This window comes from Thunnus maccoyii, chromosome 23 (genome assembly GCF_910596095.1).
Source record: "Thunnus maccoyii chromosome 23, fThuMac1.1, whole genome shotgun sequence".
Classification (NCBI taxonomy): domain Eukaryota; kingdom Metazoa; phylum Chordata; class Actinopteri; order Scombriformes; family Scombridae; genus Thunnus; species Thunnus maccoyii.
In genome coordinates, this window is record NC_056555.1 from 20605215 (window position 1) to 20626861 (window position 21647).

The 21647-nt window shown below is 42.0% G+C and overlaps 1 long non-coding RNA gene across 3 annotated transcripts in view; it reads right to left on the reverse strand.

Annotated features, from left to right (window-relative positions):
• The window catches only part of LOC121890660, a 243482-nt gene extending 222078 nt beyond the window's left edge, over nucleotides 1-21404 (reverse strand). For 2 of the 3 annotated variants that reach the window (XR_006093872.1, XR_006093873.1), the window contains exon 1: nucleotides 21000-21404. This is a non-coding gene — a long non-coding RNA (uncharacterized LOC121890660). Of the gene's footprint in view, nucleotides 1-2144; nucleotides 2329-13932; nucleotides 14041-20999 lie in introns of those variants that run through there. The other variant, XR_006093874.1, reaches the window with a different exon arrangement.
• Nucleotides 21405-21647: the final 243 nt, after the last annotated feature.

Sequence of the window (21647 nt, forward strand, 5' to 3'; positions counted from 1 at the left end):
GATCATATTAGGGCTTCTGTGGGTGGCAAAAGCCTTTGGCTGCTTCTACAATGGTGGATTTCTCCTTCTGTGATTGTTAAATGGCAAAAGAGTTGAAACAAGAGGCGGAGGAAGTATTCAAACCCTTCACTAAAAGTAGAGATACTCAAATGTAAAAGAAAAAATACTTTCTTAAAAGTAAAAGTTCTGCATTTAAGAATTTACTTAAGTAAAAGTATAGAAGTAGAAACAGCAAAATGTACTTAGGTATCAAAAGTAAAAGTACTCATTATACAGAATGACCCTTTATGGCAAATGACTGTATTTTATATTATTGAATTATTATAACATGTATGTTGCACTTGGAAGTTTTAGCTGGTTGAAATGGAGCTATTATAACTTTGACTACTTTTTAATACTGTTAGTGCAGCCGCTTCTGTAAAAATTATATTAGATGATCATATGTTTTGTCTGCAAAGTGACTATAGCTGTAAAGTAGAAGTAAAGGGGGAGTGAAAAGTACAAAATTTCATAGAAATACTAAAGTACAAGTACATTGAAACTGTGTGTATAATACTTGAGTCAATATACTTGGTTACTTTCCATTACTGGTGCCTTAAGTTGACGTTTCCACTGTTGATTCTCAATAATATTTAAAAAAAATACACCATCTAACAGCTAAACAGACTTGAACACAAAATCAGCAACATGTGTTTTAAATAGTTTTATAGGAGAATATTGTTTCTAGTAAACTACCACACCTGTGCTAACCAATGACTAACACACACACACACACACACGTATCTCGGGACAACGTGTCACCGTTGAAGCCTCAGTGTGTTTACACAGGAGCACCGTTCAGCTGGAACACTCAACTATTCCAAGCATGTGTTACATTCAAGTGTTGGGCCATTGTGCGCTGGAGAGCGGCTGTTGTTGGGAGTAATGTAAGACTAATGTAAGAATGACACGAGCCAAGTGGGCTTAACTTGAAGTATACGAAGTTCGCTGAATGCTCGCACACTTGGCAGCTGGAGCGCGGCGGCGGCGGCGGTTCAGAATTCATCACGTTTAAATCGAACAGGAGGAGAAAGAGCTGAGATTGAATTGGAGTGAGAGTGAGCGCGTGGGCCTTCCACTACCGCCGCCATCCGCTCTCGTCTCTGCTGTATCATCCGTAGGCCCGATTCCCAGCAGCTGCCCCAAACCGCCAGTTCAATTACCCATCATGCCCTTGACCTTGGAGGTCAGCTTGCTTTGGAGGATGAAGCCTTAGATGTCCAGAGAGAGAAATAGAAAGTGAAAGAGAAGGGAGGGAAAAAAAAAAAAAAGAGAGCGCAGGGAAGGAGGGATTGAGAGTTAGAGGGGTGAGGTGGAGAGATGGATTGTGGGGAAGGGTGAGTGAGAGAGAGATGGATGGCGAGGGGATAGTGTGTGTGTGTGTGTGTGTGTGTGTGAGAGAGGGGAGAGAGAGAGAGGGGGGGGGGAGAGAGAGAGGCCTTAGCCCTGCTCTCTCTTATCTCTCCAGTTTGGTGGAGTTTTAAATTATTCATTCCCTGCTGCTCCCGCCGACTTACACATCTCCATCACACGGCTGCCCGCATCCGCCCGGGGAACAGGCGGTCGCCACGGCAACCTTATCGCAGATCGCAGATTTCGGCTCCAGAAATGAAATAAAAGAGGAAATTGGCTGTATTAGCATAAGAGGAGTCAGCCCGGAGTTGAATACACACATCACCCCCCCACCCTCACCCACCACACTCCCCACCATCCTCCCACCACCGCCGCCGCCGCCGCCCCCTCAAAAGCTCACAGCAACACCCCGCCCCTGCCTCCTCTCCTTATCAGCGCTGTCTGATCGCTGCTCTCCCTTTCTATATTTTTTTTTTCTAATTCCACTCCCCCTCACCCACCACCACCACCGCCGCCGCCACCGCTACCGCCGCTGCCGCCACCAACTCGTCCTCCAACCACACACACACCCCCCCCGCCCCCCTCCATCCCTCTCTCCCTCCGCCCCCACCGTCCCTCTTTGTTCCTTCTTGTGCTTGGAGAAGAATGGGGCGAGTGGGCGGGAGAGAAAAATAGATGTGGTCGCCGTGACCTCTGACCTTTACAGAGGGGAGTAAACAATAAGCAATAACCTGGGAGACGTGACTCCGGCTACTGACTGACAGCACACTTTATTTCCTGTCCAATAGGACCTTTTTTCCCTCCTCATCATTTTATTATTGGTGTTTTTTTTTCTTCTTCTTCTTCTTCTGCCTGTCTTTCATTCTCGGTCCGGTCCGTCGGGATCTACCATCTCAATTTTTCGAGATGTTCTGGGCAGCGTTTCTTGACGCTGACCTTAAAAAAAAAAAGAAAAGGTCTGAGATATTGTTTTGGCTTTCAGGTGAATGGATGTAACTTCCTCGCAATGTGAGGCCTCGCCAGTGTAATCACTCTTTGCAAAAAAAAAAGGCCCAGGTCCGCATTAACATCCTCCGTCAATACATAATCTCCTATAGCCATCAGCAGTCCTCCATCAATGTGAAGCCACAAAGGCCGGGGCACAATGCAAACTCTTTAGGAGACACCCATAAATGTGTTTCCCCCCTTAGCGCCTATTCTGCTGCCACTTAACCATTCGGTAACAAGTCGTCCCCATTCCTTCGCCCCCCCCCCCCCTCCCCTCCCTTCCCTCTTCTCCCCTCCTTCCTTCCCTAATTGAAGTTAAACAGCTGAGAAATAGCGACCATGTCCCTCCCCATATGGTTATAAATGTCAACATACTCTCCCACTTAGATTGACACTTCCCCAGGGAAGAGTGCGTCTGCAAGTGTGTGTTTGTTATGGTAATCATCTTCCTCCCTCTCACATCTTTTGTGCAAATCAAACCAGTAAGGGTGGGGTGGTGGAGGGGGGGGGCCCCAATAAGGGACAATAACGCCCACCGCGCTCGCTGGTGGCGTTCTCTATTATCAACACTACCATCATTATGGCAACTTAGTTGAATGTTATTTTAAAGACAGCTGTGTTTTCTGTAGGTCCCCAATGCCCACAGATAAAAAATGTTAAAAAAAGAAGCATGACTGAATCGATGAGGGATTAACACCAGCATCCACTTTGTTCACTCACTCAGCCTCCCCCTCAATTTCTGACTGTCTTTTTCTCTTTTGTTGATCTGAGTGAGTGTGTGTGCGGCTGCTTCCAAACTCCCAGCTTCATCAGTGGGGTTTTTTTTTTTTTGGCGGTGATCCGACCCGGTTTTGACCTTTTCTGTCAAATCCCATAACACAGCGCTGTCTTTCTGTGAGCGTGCTGACTTCAACATAAAATTCACAACCAGAGTCAAAAACTTTGGGATGCAAGTTCACTGACGTTACAAAAGGGTGATGCTGACATAGTTACTGAAGTATGTTACTGAAGAAGTTTTTTTGCGTTTTCATGACAGGTGTGCCCAGAATTGAATTCTCTTAATCTGAATTTAGACCAAATTCTCTATTGGAAACTAAAAACTTACCTGGCACATGACACATTAATAGCAGGTGTTGGTAAAGGGAAGGAGGACCATCTAGATGATGTAACAATACTATAGATTTATGTTGAGGCCATTGGTTTAAATTATTTCTAACATAGTTCTTGAGAAATCACGTGTTCTCCATCAGTTTGGTATATTGAATGGCGTTCATTAGTACAATACCCAGGAGCCTTATTTACCATAAGAAGAGGAAACCATATTCCAAATGCTTTGTTGTTGCTGTTGGGAACAAAACACTGCACTATCATTGCTGATTTCAACCAAACTTGACCCTGAATCTGACAGTGAAGTGATTTGAAAACTTGGTGATTAACCAAATTGCTCCCTGGGAGTTGTAGTCGACCTCTCCTTACGTTCTTTTCCTCCTTAAAGTTTTTGTACCTTCTTGTCTCTCAGGTTTCTATGGATCACAGTCGCGGTCTGCCTGGTTATGAATCGCAGGCTTCAGTGGAACTTGGCTGCAGACCCCGTTGCTACTGCTTGACGCCCACGCCTGATATTATTATTATTAGTCATGTTTCTATTATTATTATTGTTGTTGTTATTGTGTCTCTCTCTCTCTCTCAACCCAACCAGTCAAAGCAGATGGCCGCCCACCTAGGGGAGTTTTTCCTCACCGCTGTCACGAAGTGCTTGTTCATGGGGGAATGTTGAGTACGGTCTAGACGTGCTCTATGTGAAAACTGCCCTGAGATGACTTCTGTTGTGATTTGGTGCTATATGAATAAATAAATTGACGTTTTTATGTGCACAGTCTTGTCCCTTTGACCTTTTTTTAAATCAAAGAACCAGATATTTTCTTATACAGCTGCTCATCTCTTGTGCAGATGATTGGATGATTAGAGTCTTCTGAGGTGCTAGGTCAGTCACCTAACATTGTCAAGTTTGACATCTGGAACCTTGAATGTAACAGCCCTCAAACACAGTTGAACATCTTTCAAAATCAGTGTGCAAGGTACATTAAACTCCAGGAAAAAACATTAGCAACACCGTTTCTGCTTTGTGCTACCAGTTAACTCTCTAAGTCTGGTTTTACCCTGACCAGTTTACTCTCTAAGAATGGGTTAAACTGGCAACCAACAAGGATTCTCTATATGCTGTGTGAGAAATGGGCCATGATATTGAGTGCGATGATCCACTTTGAAATGTCTTGATGTACAAAATAATGGAATCAGCAGAGGCACCACGACTCCGGCCTTTCTCTCTCTCTTTTCTGAGACTTTGTGTTATTGCTTCGATATTCATGTATATTTATGTGATGAGTGTTTTCCACTGGCAACCACTTCAGTCAACTACATCATATCCATTATATCAGAAGTGACTGCACTGACTGACTTGTATCCGGACTAATAAAAGGCCAAAAATGGCAAACCATTACATCAGTCTTTCCCATAGGAAACTAATCAGATGCACGGGGTCTAATCAGATGCACTTCTCCCACTCTTAGCACAAATGTCCCTACAGACGCCGGATGGGAAAATGTGAAAGAAGAGGACGGGGGCACAGTAGCAAAGACTCATCACCCTCAGCTCAGATACTGTCCACCTCCTCTGTCTCCGAAACCAGCCAAAACGAACAGAAAGAGGCAGAACGTAATGCACGGAGGGGATATTATGGACGGTGGTCTTCAGTCTAAATAAACAGTTAAGGGACGTATATGAATAACAAGAAAAACACTAAAGGATCTTATCTATTAATTGGAGTCCAAAACTGAGCTTTTGAAGATCTTCTTTCTCATGAAGCGATCCAAATGTCTCCTTTCTACCCCCATTTTTTGTTCACCCATTTATCTGTTTCATCACAAGTGCCTTAATATTTTGGAACAATCCCGATTACTTCTAGAGGCGTTATCTCCTGAAAGGCTTCTTTCCCTTTCGTCCTGCTCACTAATTCCCGAAACCCTCCTCCTGTGTTTCCCCACTTCGTAGCATCGGGCCTGTTTATTCCCCAAGCTCTTAATCTGTTTTAAGTGGTGAATACTTTGGAACAGTGAAGAAAAAGGCCTTAACATGAAGACAGCCCAGGCATCCTGTGCCATGCTGCTATCCTTGGTGGTCTTCTAAAGCTCCCTCTCCCTCTGTTTCTCCATGTGATTGTGGCTGGTATGGTTGGAGGCTCATCGCAGCCTACATGTGATTTCACATGGGCTATAGAGACACTTAGCGCCTGTGGCTCTGTCCCTCCCACACACAGTCTGCTACGAAGAGCTGTACCACTCACAATCCGATGTGTAGGTTTTGCTGAGAAGCGCCTGTAGTGATGACAGTGTGTCTGTGTATGCGGAGTGTGTGTTTGTGAGAAAAGAGAAAGTGTGTGCAGGGCTTGTAAAGTGCGCGTGTGCGAGTTCGATGCCAAGACCACACATCCAGCACGGTTTCTGTGGAATCACACACACAGAAATACACAGGATGTCAGCCAGTGGTTTGGTAATAGTAAGTGACAGGGTGAGACGGGAGACAATGATGATCCCTCACCGTCCTAAAATGGATCGGTGCTGCCCCCCCCCGCAACTCTGGTCCAACCCCTCCCTCCCACGCTTGTCCCTGCTCCCTGGCCCTGAGCAGATAACCGCGGCGGGACCGCAAGCGGGACGAGGAACGAATCCCAGAGGTGTGTCCCGTAACGGCGCCGCTCCGCTCTGGCCAAGGGAGTGTGGGCGCAATGGGGCTGATACCCTACTGGTTTGTGGGTAGCGGCGTCACACTCGGTTCCAGCCCTCCAGGGTCGAGGTATAAGGGGATACTGTCTTTTCTTGTCCGGTCGGACAACGTTGGTCACAGTGGATTTCCAGAGCAGGCTGAGGAGCAGTGCACAGTCCCACACCATGTTAAAGAGTGCGGGACGGCAGCCATTTGTAGTCCTGTTTGGACAGGCGTCAGTGTGCGGTGGGCTGGTGATATGGACATTGGAACAAAGGGGATTGAGACAAGTGTCAACAACAGCAACAACAACAACAAGTACAGCCCAGCATGTGTTTGATTTGATGTAGTTTGCTTCAGGCCAAAGCAAGTGTTTTTTTTTTTTAATTTTTCCAGCATCAAGTAACAAAGCTCAACCAAGATGACAGATGTAAAGTTTCTCTGCAGAAACAAGAACCTCCAAACGCACAAAAGCACATTTAAGTGAAGTTTAGGAATGGGAATTGTTAAGATTTTATTGATACCAATGCCATTATCGATTCTGCCTATTGGTCTGATTCTTTATTGATTCTTGAACATTTTTCTGTGTGGGGAAAAAAGTAGGCCTACACATGGTTTCAGTGTCAACACAACTGTTTTATCATCTCCACTGTTTATCAATGAGTTTGCATGGTGATGAATATATGAAACGTATTCTGGTAGATAAGATATATGGTCCACAACCAAAAGTTACCTGCATTAATTAATGAATTAATTCATTTGAAAGCATCGTTCAGTGTCCTGTCTGTATGAGAATAACAAGATGAGTGGGAGGAGTGCTCTGCTGTGTTATTAACATGTCTCCAGCAGTAGAGAGCAGCCTCTCTGATGAACCGTTAGCTTTGGGGAAAACCATCGCTGTCCAAGACGTTGAACGGGGTTTTTGAAGTGAAACAGACTGAGCACCGAGTCATTTTTCTTCTTATTTCCTACCCTTTTTTCTGTTTCTCACCTCAGAGTTGGTTTAAGTTGTTTAATGCTGCAGTGTGTGTTGGTCTCGTTTGTTGCTGCTCTGCTGTGCTAACGTTAGTCTCTGACTAACGGCGTAGAAAGTTCACAGTATACTTCACATTCGTCTCGCAAAAAGGTAATTATTTACTCATTAAATCAAAAATGCTTGCAACCACGGCCTTTTTTCGAAGAAGAATTACAAGATAGCCAAAGATAACTCTCTTGCGTGTGTGCGCTGTAGACGGTCCGGAGGCTGCAATGCCCTCGCAGTTGAGCTCCACCTTTTTTTCCCCCCATCAACATCACATACCTATGCATCGATAAGAGGAATTGATAAGCTTGGAGGCATTCGATTCTGATGGATTGGACAATTTGGAACCGGTTGTGAACTGGAACCGGTTCTCAATTCCCATCGCCAGTGAAGTTACTGATGGAAGAAATTCTGTGCCAGGAATCAATATCTTTAAATCTGGGTATTTTTATTCCTCAGATTTAATATAACTAATTTCCCCCCTAACTACTGTGCTATAATCTTGCCAACAACAAACAGATGTGAAGTTTCCCTGCAAAGACAGAACATTTGGATGAACATAAACACCTAATTTGACAAAATTACCGTCATATCAAAGCTATAAGGTCTACTGAGTGCTGCAAAGGGCAAAGGTTCATACTAGGTACTTTTCTTTTTAGCATCAAAGAATGAAAGAAAGGCCAACAAACATCTGTGGTGTTGAACTTCACAGTAACACCAGTGGTAAGTTAAATGTTAAATAAGTCACAGGGATTCTTAAAAACTATATTCTATATATAACTATATGAAAACAGTGAGAAGGAAAAAGTGGAGGCTTCTACAAAGACCTTCCAAATGCACAGAGGCAACTAAAAATATCCACAAAAATATGACCATATGATGTATTTTTAAAAAGGTTTGTGTAAAAAGCAAAAGTTACACCAACTGCAGATTTTGGAAACTGACAAGACCAGAACCATATCAAAGGTTTATAAGTTTACTTATTACTGTGTCGATTACAATTAAGCCAAGAAAGAGACAAGACAAGATACTCATACATAACACATGTAGCACGAGAGAGCGCACGAGGCAATGCGCTTGATATAAACCTATGTCTGTGTGTGCGTTTGTGTGTCCGGGTGTTGTAGCAAACGAGTGAGCGGGGCCCATAAATCGTGGTGCTATCAGCGGTCTGGTCTCAGCCACCCTTGTGTTCTTTTATTGAATGTTATTGTAGCTGTACGGCCCCTCGGTAGATATTTCCTGGTCAGAAATCAAGATCAAAGCCGAGGGGTTTTGGGGGGAGGAGAGGGGAGAGAGAGGAGAAGAAGAGGAGGAGGAGGATGGGAAGGAAACAATGACTGATGGACATTGGAGGAGAGGGGAAGAAGAGGGGATAAGAGTTGGAGTGGGTGGCCACTGGCACTGCTTTAAAGCTACGGGAAAAAAGAGTGAGTGGCGATATTGGACTTAAAGTGAAAACTGGGGGTGTGAGGAGAGATGTGATGTGTATTTAGGATCATCCTACGATGAAGGATGCAGACAATCTCACTATTGTTGTCTTGTGATTGGTCAGATGAGGGTGTTATTATTTTTTTTTTCCTCCTTTTTTCTTTTTGGACTGTGTAGGAGTAATACAACACCACAGAGATCAAAATACCGAAACTTCTACAAGTTATATCCACCAGGGGAAAAGTAGAATAGATACAAACTTGTTATGGTAATGATGTAAGTGTGTTTGTGGGTTTGTGACAGAGTGAGAATTCAGTGGGTGCGTGTCTTTGTGAAATTCCGTTTTACTCTCTATAATCTTTTGGAGGAGGTTCAAATGTGTGAAAGTTTTGACTGTTGTGTGTAGGTGTTGCTTCGGTTCATCTTTCATGAATTTATGTTTTCATAAGATAAATAAACACGACCAGATTTAAAGATTTAAACCAAAGTACACTGATATAGACAATATAGCATAAGATGAGATAAAAAACCCCCCAAATTAGACGTATCTGACCACCAAGTCCTACAGAACTTTGTCACAAAGAAGAATTTGATTTGAAGATATATATCAACAAAATAAATATAATTTCACTTATAATTTAACTTATTTTTCTTTTGCTGTATTATAGCCAAAGCTGAAAATTGATTAAATGTGATTTTCTCACTGATCTACACATAGTGAACCGTAGTGTAAAAATGCACGTTTTACATTAATATTTACAAATTAAGCATAAAAAAATGATTAGATTAGTCATTAACTGCCTTTTTTTCTGTCCTACCCTGCAATATAAAGCAATATGCTGCTTCCACAATCACAATAAAGCATTTACAACTCAATAATACTTCATATTTTAATGTATCAGATTAAGAACTGCTTTAAATATCGTCTCTTTATTTCAAGTCCTAAACTTTTTCAGGGTTTAAAAAAAAACACCTATTTCAAATTCTTATGGCAGAGTTTTAGTGAGAAATCCAAATAAATTCAAATCAATTTATTGTCATTTAAGAAGCAAAAATGCAAACTTTCACTCATTTCAGTTTCTGAGATTTTCCTGCGTCTCTCTTTTTTAACTGTATATTTGATGTAAATTGCAGATTTTTGGCGATTTGAAGATGTCATACCTTTGGTTTTTGGAAACTGTGATGGCCATTTTTCATGATTTTTAGACACTAAATGAATAATTATTGAATTCGAAATGATTAACAGGCTAAATAGATATTCAAATAATATTAAGTTGCAGCCGTACAGTTGTCATAATAAGTATGACCTCAAAATCGAGTCAAAGGGCTTCCATATTTCTTATCACATGTATTCAAACGGTAGGTAAACACAGTTAAGTCAAGAGATTACTCAAAAAAACCCAAAGTGTTCTTCACTTTGTTGTTTTAAGTATCCATCTTAACCACTGTTTCAAGGATTCGGCGAACAAATCTCACTTTATGCACCTTTTTTCGTATGTACAGACTGTAATACATTGTTACGTACATCTACACGTAGGCGTCATTTTTTTTTTTTTGGACTTTCCCGTGGCCTCTCTCTCCTTGCTTTAATTGCTGTGGGGATCACAGGGCGGCAGGGACAGAATGGACTCCAGAGATTGTGGTTCCACCGCTGCTTCCCAAACTGGCTTTTCTCCACATGCGCCCGCTCGCCAAGCACTCCCAAATTCCCCCATTTGCCACCCTCTCACCCCACACCTCGCCTGGGTAATGGAATCAAAAAACAAGCGCTTCTCTGCAAAGATAGACAGTCATTTCCAGAAGGAGGCTGGGTCGACTCCGTCGCTCCTAAGTGGGGAGTTATAAAGCGTGGAGCAGTTTAGTATTGGCTAAAAAAGCCAGAACTCCCCCGTCTAACACCCAAGTATGGTCTTCTCCTTAGTTCTCCTCTTGTCTCTTTACCTTTTACCTCCTCTCACAAAGTACTCCCTTATTTTTCCCTCCTCTCTAATCTTCTCCTTTCCTTTCCAAGTTATCGGTTTCTTCTCCTTTTCTTCCTGATGGTTTCCTTTCCTTTCTGTTGGCTTCCTTTTCTTTCCACTGGCCTCTTTTTCATGATACTGGTTCCTTTTCCTTTTCTTCCTGCTGGCTTCCTTTCCTTTCCTTTCCTTTCCTCTCCACTTCCTATCCTTTTTCGTTGGCTTCCTTTACTCCTCTCCCCTCCTAATCTCAGCTGAGCACTGGGAGCAGATGAGGCTTATTTAGTGTTTGGAGTTTCCCCTCCGTGCTACTGGCACTAGAACATCTCCTACCAGGCCAAGGTAGATGAGGACAGCAGATACATAGCAGGCAGCTTTTTGTGTACGGAGGATTTGATCTCATCCGGATCCCAAAAGCAGAAAAACTCTCTCAGTCACATACACTTGGATCAGACATCGGCCTACACTTCTTTTGGCCCAGGGGGGGCAGACAGGCAGGCAAGGTGAAGCGTGGGAGTAGTTTGCATATTTATTACAGAACTGATCGATATGACTCCGGTTGTATTGGTGGGGAGATCATAGCCTCAATTGATTCTTGTGACATTTTTTTTTATCAGATTTCACAAAAGGATGCATGCATGTTATTCTTAGTAGCATTAGCAGCAGTTTCCATGTCCCATAATGGAGTAAGTGCTGTTTTAGAGACTTTTTTCTGTCACAAGAAAGAAACTTAGAGAAAGATACTGAATACTTACAATTTACTTGACATTTCCTCTGTACGACACAATTACAGCAGCATGAAGAGCTATATTTTATGTTTAAAGGAATCAAATTACTCACTGCAATGTGAAAGTGTTGCTATAGTATGAAGATACCACTGAGAATCAACAACTTTCAACCTTGCAAAAAAAGGTTCCTGTTTGAAACTTTGAATACCTCTGACTTTGTGACATTTTGGTCAACGTATTCCCTGGAGTTAAAAGAGAAGATTAATATCAATATATTCTCTGTGTTCAGTAAAAATATTAGCACAAGACCATTATAGCATAACACAAAAGTCTTTTGTAGCACCGAGACAGAAAGTAGAGGAAGACCACTCTCAACTACTCTTGGATGTTCTTATCTAAACGTTGTGTCACATTAGCTTGTTAGCTATCTTGTTAAGCTAGCAACCGATACATACAAGATGTTGTTGGTTAGTAAAATGCCCCAACGCGCAAGCTAACTGCTCATTAAAGTACAGTTTCTTGTTTTCTGTTTCTAAATTCACAAGATACAATGAGTAAATAAGCTAGCTTTGCGGTTGTTAGAGGATACCTTTGATGGACCTGAGCTAGGCTACAAACAGACTTCAGTTTAGTCCTGTTATCTAACTGACAGTAGCAAAGCAAAGCAGTGTGAAAGTGTTTCTTAAATGTGGTTAAATTCAAAAGATGTCTAATATCAGCATCAATATACAAGCTGATTTTATCCCAAAATATCATGTCTCAAAAACCTGTAGCAAACCCTCAATTGACCCCCATACAGGTTTAAGATACACACAGAGGAGGAAAACTGCAGCTGCTCTGGTTATTGTGATTAGAGCAGTGTTTTAGTGATTTGGCAAGATGCTCTGGTGATAAACAAGTGATTATGTACATGATCCACTCCAGCCACCCTCTCCATCCTCTCCCTCCCTCCTCCCAAAAGCCAACATGTTGGATCTGTGTGTCTGAGTCTCTGATCTGATGCTACAATTGAATGGAGGCTCTGGAGCCCGACTACCTCGAGGAGGTCTACACAGATAAGCATTTAAAAAACACTAATCTCCCAATCACTATCGCTCACGATAACCGTCTGTTCGGGCAGTGATCAGTGCGGAGATTATGGATGTGATCTGGATCTGATCACTCCTGGCGATATCAGACGCGTGGCTGAAATAGATTTGGGGAGTTCTGTTCCAAAAGAATTCAGTGTGTGAAAAAAAAAAAAAAATCATCTCACTAGGAAAGATTTTTATGACAAAAAAACAACAACAGTACATCAGAGGATACAGTGTAATCCAAGCTAACTTGGATTCAATTGACCTGAAAATGAATTTCTGATGTTGGGAATGATCGCCGTTGCTGGTGAGCAAGCACTCTGTCCAGAGAAAGCTTTACTCACTTATTAAATGGCTCCACACCATCAATTACAACACCTTTTAGGATTTATTGGTGTTGAAGTCATCTCTAAATTACATCTTCCTAGCTATTGGCACCACATATGCAGTCAAGTAGCTTTAGGTTCATAATTGCCTGGTTGATACACGAACATGCTTTTGTTAATAATAAAGGGACAGTTTAATTCACTGTATCTATGTATTATACCCACTTATTCAGGGTCACTGAGGGCTGAAGACCAGCTAACTATGCATCGGATGAGACGCAGGGTACATCTGCTACATGTCGCCTTTGTTCATCTCTGAAGAGCAATTAAAAAGAAAAGTCTTCATTTTATGTTATGTTTAAACTTGTGTTTGTGCAGGAGCCACTGTACATTTATGCTCAGTATTCCCAGATAAACCCACGCCAGACGAGTCACATGACAAGTTTGAGCAAACACATTCACAGAGTTTTGAGGTGTGAGGAAACTAGATCACCTGGAGGAATCCCGACGGTCTTGACGCAGAACCTTCTTGCTGTGGGACAACAGCACAAACACCTGAGCCAACATGCCGCATCTTTACATGCTCGTGCATTTCCGTTCATCATAAATCCTTTACTTTAAATCATTTAGAACTGATGTCAAAGGAGACTACCCTCTATTTGAAAACTAATAGCAGTAAACTAAAAATCCATGTTATTTTGGGAAAAAAGCATGAATTCTGTTTTTTTTCCTTTAAAAGGTCGGTGCAAAATCACACCAGTTTGATGTAATTTAGTTTGGTATATGCTGTGATTTATGCCATAAAGGTTTATGTCAGGTGGGGAAATTGATTTTAGGTCTGTTTTTCCTTCACTACATGCTTGATTCTGTCATTTTTCAGCCTGTCTTTCTGCCATTAGGTCATGCTGTACCACAGCTCTGATCCGTGCAGCGGATACAGGCTCCTTGTTTTGGTTGGGCCTCAGGTAAGCATCGACCAAGCAAAAGGCTTCCAAAAAAAAAAGGCCTTTCTCATCTTTCTACCTGAGCGTGGCGTAACCGCGGCACAGACAAAACACCAAATCTAAAGCTGATCGACATCAAAGCCGCCACTCCTCTCTCTTCTCTCTGTTCCCCGCCATCGCTCCTTTTCACAGCGCTTCACCACAAACCCGGCTTCACCCAACTGGTTCCACGTCCTTTCCCTGACCTTGTAGCTCTCTTTTTATCCACTGATTATCAACGGCCGTGGCTGCACACCCCCCCCCTCCTTACCCCCACTCATCTTCTTTCTCTTTGCTCATCCCTCTTTTACTCTCAGTGTGTGGGCTGCTGCTCAACAGGAGGTCGTCCACAGGTAACTCAGTGGAGCAGCTCGCCATGCTAATCCACAGGAGAAGAGAAGAAAGAGGGGAAAAAAGTGGAGGAGAGAAAATGGGATTAGGGTGGGGTGTGTGTGTGTATGCATGTGTGTGTGTGTGTGTGGGGTCTCTACACACCATCATCATCACCATCATCATCATCGGAGCCTTAATCAAGCCCAGTTACATCTCAAACCAGCCTTGAATGTTTGCCGCTCGTAATAATGTGCACCTTCTGTCTAATTTGGCCATTATTCAGGCCTGTCAGACCGCAATTATTTAGAGCTTATCTCTCTCGCACACGAGATGACGCGTTTGTCACGCTTTTGCTCCACGCACAAACACACACACACACACACACACACACACAGAAAAACGCACACACACACACACACACACACACACACACACACACACAGGGGCAGGCTTTATAAATTCCATTGATGACTGTGTGCGATATGACCTGGGCCCCCCCCCCCCCCCCTCACCCCCCTTTCCACCCCCCCTCCTCATCATTACTGCATTGATTACCTTGGTTGGCTTATCATCTACACATATTCAATCTCATCAAGAGAAGCCACAAACACACACACACACACACACACACACACGCGTGCACACTCCATATTGTTTGCGCGTAGATGGAGATTGCATTGTTGTTTATCCCCCGAGTTTGTTTATTCTATTGGCTGATTTGTGTTTAGTAATGTCATCTATCCCCCTCTGGACTTGGAGCCAAGCAGTGGGGAAAGAAAAGAAACACAATCTCTCCATTCAGATTGGCTGAGAATCGGATGCATGATATTGGGTTTCTATGATCTTTTTGTGAGCCGTAATTTGATGCCACGCAAAAGTGTTTAGCGGAACAAATATAGAAACGTTGTTAAATTATATCATAAATTAGTGATCAGGAGGAAGCGACAGAGGGAGGGAGACGGTGATATGTATGTATTTACTGCAGTGATTGGGTTACATTTGCCATAACAAGAGCAATGTTCCACATAGCGTTTTTTTGTGTTTGTTTTTTTTTTTTTTGACATCCCAATTTAGTTAGTGTTATTTGGAGAACAAACCAGCCATGTAATACACAATAAAAGTTAGAGTAATGATGTTTTTAGGCAATAAAGCCAATGGATATGGGCAGTCATTAAAGTATCCTTACAATTGCAAAAACAATTCTTATCAACTGGGAAATGCTACATTTTCCGAGGATGAGGAAATGAGGCGGTGAACAAAACTAGCCATCAGATAGTGCGCCTCCTTAATTCTCTCATCCCCTGTTAAATAATATCATTATCATTGCCTAATGACGATGGTGCAGCAGTGCTTATGGAATAAGCCGATTAGGACAGAGACAAACAGCATGGGGCCAGGAAGCACGGCGAGGCCATTTACCACTTCATACAGGACAAATGAGTGTGTCTCCACCATCTTTCCTTCTCTCATTCCCTTTTTCAATCTCCCACCCCCTCCACACACACACACACACACACACACACACACACACACACACTCCACTTCCATCTATTTCATTTCTTTTTTCTTTTTTTTTTTTTTACACCAGGCCATCATGAAGTATTTGATTTCCTCCCTCCTCATGCCTCCTTTCCTCTCTCTCTCCATTCCACCTCCTTCTCCTCCTCCTCCACCACCTCCTTCCTCATCCCACCCCCACCCCCCCCTTGCCACCGCCGCCCCTTCTCCTTTGTGCGGAGGTAATCGTAGATGCAAAGGGAAGGGGGCCGCGGGGCTCTTATCAGCCCATAACATCTGTTGGCGTGTCAGGTGATGAGATGGAGCGCTCGCGGCCTGCCGGCGGCCTGGACGGCTCCTTTAATGCAGAGAGGGGAGTGTGCAAACAAACAGCGGCTGATAGGGTCTATGCTTGTCACAATCGCTCAGGACCGTGATCTATCTTCCCCCTGCCTTTCTCGCTCTCTCTCTCTCTCTTTCCCCCTCTCTCCCTCTCTGTCTCCATCTTCCCCTCTCCCACTTGAGTGCCCATGTTCTTCTTCACTTTCCCCCAAAGACCTTTTTTTTCCTCTCTCACTCACTCTCTCGCTCTTTAGTGCACCCTTGTTTTCATTTTAAAAATCAAAGCCTGCCCCCAATTTGCTCATTAGATTTAGCCTCTAATGTTTGTTTCATGATTTTGCACAGTGTTGATCAGGTTGTTATAAATGGTTTTAGGAGTGGGGTGGGGGGTGGGGGTGGGGTTGCAAACAGAGAGGAAAGGGAAGTGGATGTCTGACAGTGAAGATGTAGTAGATAAGATGGTCAGCAGGACTATCAGCGTAGACTTACAGTACTGTTATCAGGAGCCACGCATGCTCAAAAGAAAATGTTTTTACCTTATCACGCTCATTTCCACAATCATCAGCCAGCATCAACAGTGCTGGCAACATCACTGGGAGCACCATCATCATCATTATTATCATATCCATCATCATCACTGTCATTATTAACAGTATTGGCATTGTCATGGGGGGAAACCCATCAGGATCATTATCGTCATTATCAAGGTCATCATTTTCCTGTTTCATTTTTTACTCAGTCTGTTGGTTTCAAGGATTAGAGCCCAAAACTTCTAGACTATTTCTGAAACATTGGCCTTTGGTTTGGTTCATTGACATCAATCTCATACTGTACGTAAATAACCATAATATATATGACAATAACATATCAGATTTTGTCAGGGATAGAACAATACAGTCCTGGACTTATTTCCATTTTTGTCCTTGGTCCACCAACATCTATCAAGACTGAGACAGGTATTCCATGTGTAACATTACAATGTATTGGAAAACAAGAACTAGACAGTTAAATCATATGAACAATCGCCTTGTTTTTTGGGTTATTTTTCAAAAGGTTGACTTATTATTTATCATAGAAGACTACAAGACATAGAAGACTTACTGTTTGCTAATCTGTGCTCCTTTTTGTCTTGAATTTAAAGTGATTGGGAGGAAGCTAAAGGTAGCATAGAGCTAAGAAACCATATAACCTTCTGTTCAAATTTTAATTATAATCTAGAAGGTTTGTGATATTGTGTGACTATAATTTTACACTGACAGGTCTGACAGTAGCTAAAAGCTAATGGATTCTCTCATTATAAGACATCATCTCTCTGGAACTCAATCAAATCATGATTGGTGCAAAGAGAAATATCTTGACCAAGACACTGGACAAAGTGAAACTAATTTATACAACCAAGACTGAGAAATGATGTATGTGATTGTATACAAATATGCATACCATAATTAAGATATGCTCTGTATTGTTTTGTTAATTTATGGCACTTGTAACTGATGCCATGTCCACTACTTTTTTCTAATTGGGTTGTCTGTCCCGGGTGGAGAAAAGGTAGATGAGGAGACTTAATTGAATGAATATCACAATGTACATGGAGAGACGATGGTGTCATATATTTATTGCTATACGATAGAATATCTACAGCATAATCAACAGTATGTTTATTATTACAGATGTATGCAGGGGATGATGATTTGCATAAGGATACAGAAGGTTTCTGATATATAAAAAGTACAGGGACAGCAGAGTCAAGTCCACTTTTATTTGTACTGTACAGCTCAATATCACAAATATGCCTCAGGGGGGGTTTGGCAGTGATTATGAATCCTTCTGGATCGGTTACATTGGGCCAATACCCAATATGTTTCACCTGATACTGATCCAATGTATCAGATCAGTACATGATTGATTGTGTTTGATTGGTACAGGACATTTTAAACCCTTAGACAACACTAAACCCAACATTGTAAATAGAAAAGTAAAACCAGAGTACTCAGTCAAGACCTTCTAATATCTTTCCAATAAATATATCACCCATTTTCTGAACCGGTTATCCTGTTCAGGGTCACACAGGAACTGGAGACTGGAGGATATCCCAACATTCATTGGTTCTATACAGTTCACCAGTCCACCACAAGGCCGACATACAGATTCAACCATTTACTCAGACAGGTAATTTGGGGGTCATTGATTCACCTAACCTGCATGTCATTGGTCATAACCGCCTCATGAGGCCTTTTTATAGCATTTCAATTGGTCTACTAAACACTCTGGGAATGTAAATGTGTTGAGTTTGTAAGGTCCAGAATATATCAGAAGAGCACATTTTCTATTAAGACATTTTACATGAAGAAGTCTTTTATAGGAGTAAACACACAAACACACACACACATCCCCTTATTACAGCTGTTTAGCTCCAACCATAAGAATTTGTTAAATGAAATGGGTTACATTAGCTTCTTAAGCTTCAGGGGATGTGTTTATCACTTGTCTAGCAAAAAAAAAAGCACATGAACAGTTTTTCTCTGGTGGCTGAAGTCCACATTGTCAAGAAACAGCAAAAAAAAAAAAAAAAAATACTATCCTAACACTGAGCCATAATGTATTTCAAAACAAAATGACAAAAAACTGAATCAAATTGCAACTTTAACCCACAGCCAGCAGAAACCCTTTGCTCTCCATCCTAACCCAAATGAAACAGGATTTAATCCCCATGTCTAAGTGCTTTGCAGGGACTACATCAGCCCCTGTGCCGAACTGTACTGCTTCTTCTGAAGCTACACAACTATAATGTCATTGTCAGATGGCTTGTGGCAGCAAGATCAATAGTTAGTAATTCCTTGGCTGGGGGTCTGAGAGTCCTCGCCTTGCTCTCTCTGTCTGTCCCCCCCGAGCTAGAATGTCCTCTAATGGAGCAGGCCAGATCTAATCACTGCAGTAATTGAAGTTTACTTTGAAGCTTTCAATCTAGGAGAATATTTAAAGACAAAGCCACCATGAAACACTATCTACTGTCCCAGGCTTGATGTGATCTGGATCTAGTGGCCTCTTCAATAATAAATGAGAGTCTCAAGCATACTTTTATCCCTCCTTTCGTCACATGTCTGTGCATTAGATTTTACTTAATTCAAGATTCTCAGGGCCTGACCGCAAAACATTTTTGAAGGAGAATACTGATACAAATAATACAGTATGGCTGGTTTAGTCTTCTACAAACCCTGCGTCTGTTTGTGAAGCAAGTACATAACTTGTACAGCCCCGTAAGTTTTTTTCTGGGCAAAAATGGTTGTATGATGAAGTTAGGCTATGTGATGAAATATTATGTTTGGAGTTGGTGAAGAGGTTGGTTTGGCTCCGAGTTTCTGGAAACGTGTTTTCTAAAAACAAATATTGCGGAGGCCAAGCAAAATGAAAACATATCACACAGTCACCATCTTTATACAGTATATTGATGCCGACAGCTGCGTGAAAGCAATCTGTTGAGTGCAAACATTTAAAGAAAGAAAATAAGGCTTCCGAATGCCTATCAGTATCATCTCAGTCAGCAGACACACATTACTATTTGAACAGAGTGATATTTGCCATTTTGCCGCTGATTGCAGAGTGATAATTATATAAACATACATGAGTATTCATATTATACAAAAACACTAAAACATCAACGTCCATGCAACAACCAAAATGCCACTACAACAGCCAGTGATTCCTAATCTGTAGGACAGCAATAAAACCACATACAGCCTCAGCAACATTATGGCAGAACATCAACTGAATACATCAAGAAAACCTTCAATATGCACAGAAGAAGCAGCACTTACCTTGACAAAGATAAGAAGAGATCTTTAGCATCTGAGCAGCAATAAAGCATTTCAGGAAAGGTTCCTGCAGTGTCAAGCTAGGGCTGAAAGAGTTGAAAATATTTCTCACTAGGAGTCTTTTCAATCACAATTTAAAAAATGATTATTGTATTATTTTCCTTGAACTGTTCATTCAAGATGAAGACCAATCTTGGGGCCAATCCTTTAGTCCAAATCGTTCAATCCTAGCTGCGATGCAACATGCAGGAAGCTATTAAAAGCTATTATGATGAACAGCCAGGCCAGGCCAAAGAATGGCCTTGTGAAATGTATGCAAAGAGTGTAGTGCTAACACAATAATTTTTCCAAAACAGTACAGATACGTGCAAAGCTGCAATACATAAGCAGGGGCAGTGGTGCTTGCAGCAAGTGTTAAACATTGGACATTGCACTGAGCCAAAAGGCAAACCCAACAACAGCAGCATCAATCTGCCACCAAACCAATTCATGATGATTTATATTTCAACAACGGATAGATCAACACTGTATGAAAGCATCACAATAAATGTGCTAATCAACAACCAAAAGAAAAACAAGCTCAAGTGCCATACATTAGCTGTCAACCATCAACAGCAGCAGCATACAAGCAGAAATTAGCAGCAAGCAGATGCAAAGAAAAAACAGACAGCAGCATCAGCAGCTTCACAGATTGAGCCCAGCAAGCAAACATATAGCCATATGCATTTTAGAAAAAAAGCAGCACTTACCTTGCTGAAGTAAAGCAGTGATCACCTGGTGTTGATGGAGGAGCAAATGAGTGTAGCAGCAATGTACACCACAGCACATGAGCAAAGCATTTATGATCAGAATAGTGAAGAAAGTTGACACGGAAACCCATTGTTTTCATAAAATATGTCTTTTTTTCTGGTAAATATGAAATGCTTTGAGAAAATGTGATGTGACTACTTATCCTGTGTGACACACAGTAAGCCATGTTTTCCATAAAGTCAACATTGCAGGTTTAAAGGGAAATGCGCAAAACAATAATGTTTACCTTAAAGCCAGCACACGACAAGCCACAACAAAACAGCAAACCTCTGCAAAACCAATTCAGCTCTAAACACAACCACCATGTAAATCACAGCTTGTAGGCCCCATAATGTACATGACAAACATCAACCAAATGGAAAAAAAAATAAGCTCAGCCACAACAAGAAATGAATTCACAATTATTAGTAAAGCAAATACCACAAAGCAGCCAGTAAATGCCAAGAAAACAAGCAGATAGGTGAGACAACAAGCACAGCAACAGCAACTTAACAGAGCCAACACATTAGCCGACAACATAAATGTTAGCAATAGCAGCTCCTACCGTGCTGAAATGAAGGAGTGGTCTCCGGCATCAAACATTTTGGGGTCCAAACAGCCAACAACAGCACAGGAAACTCTTCTATGATGATTAGCCTGCACACATTTTCCCTCTCAAAGAAGTCCTGAAGTAACATGCTAGCTGGCTAAATGCAACATTAACTCCTTTAGCATGGAGTGTTTCCAGCAAAGAACTAAGTTAGCCGTTAGCTTGACTGGGTTAGTAAATGGACAGTGTGGTAGGGTGGTAGATAGGCTGGGCAAAAGGGTGAGCAGGGCAGCAACAGTTTAAATAGCCCTCCCAGTGCATTAGGGGTGTGTTTGGTACATGTTGCAGCCAACAGAGTTTGTCATGTGACAGCTGAACTCCTAGGCATGCTTTTTTCTGTTCTCCCTGGTTTAAAGCTGCTGAAAGACAATATTTTGTGCTCACATTCAATATCCAAATTTGGCTATTTTCATGCAAAATACTTAACAGGATTAGAAATGGAGAGTGTTGACACAATATATTGCTCCAGTTAGATAGATTAGCTTGTGAAACACCATTAAATGGGCCCTGTGGAGTTTTGTTGTAAACAAACCAAAGTTACGTTTACATCAAGTATTAGTCACCAAAACACATTGTCTGTATCCTTGAGGTCTAACAAACATG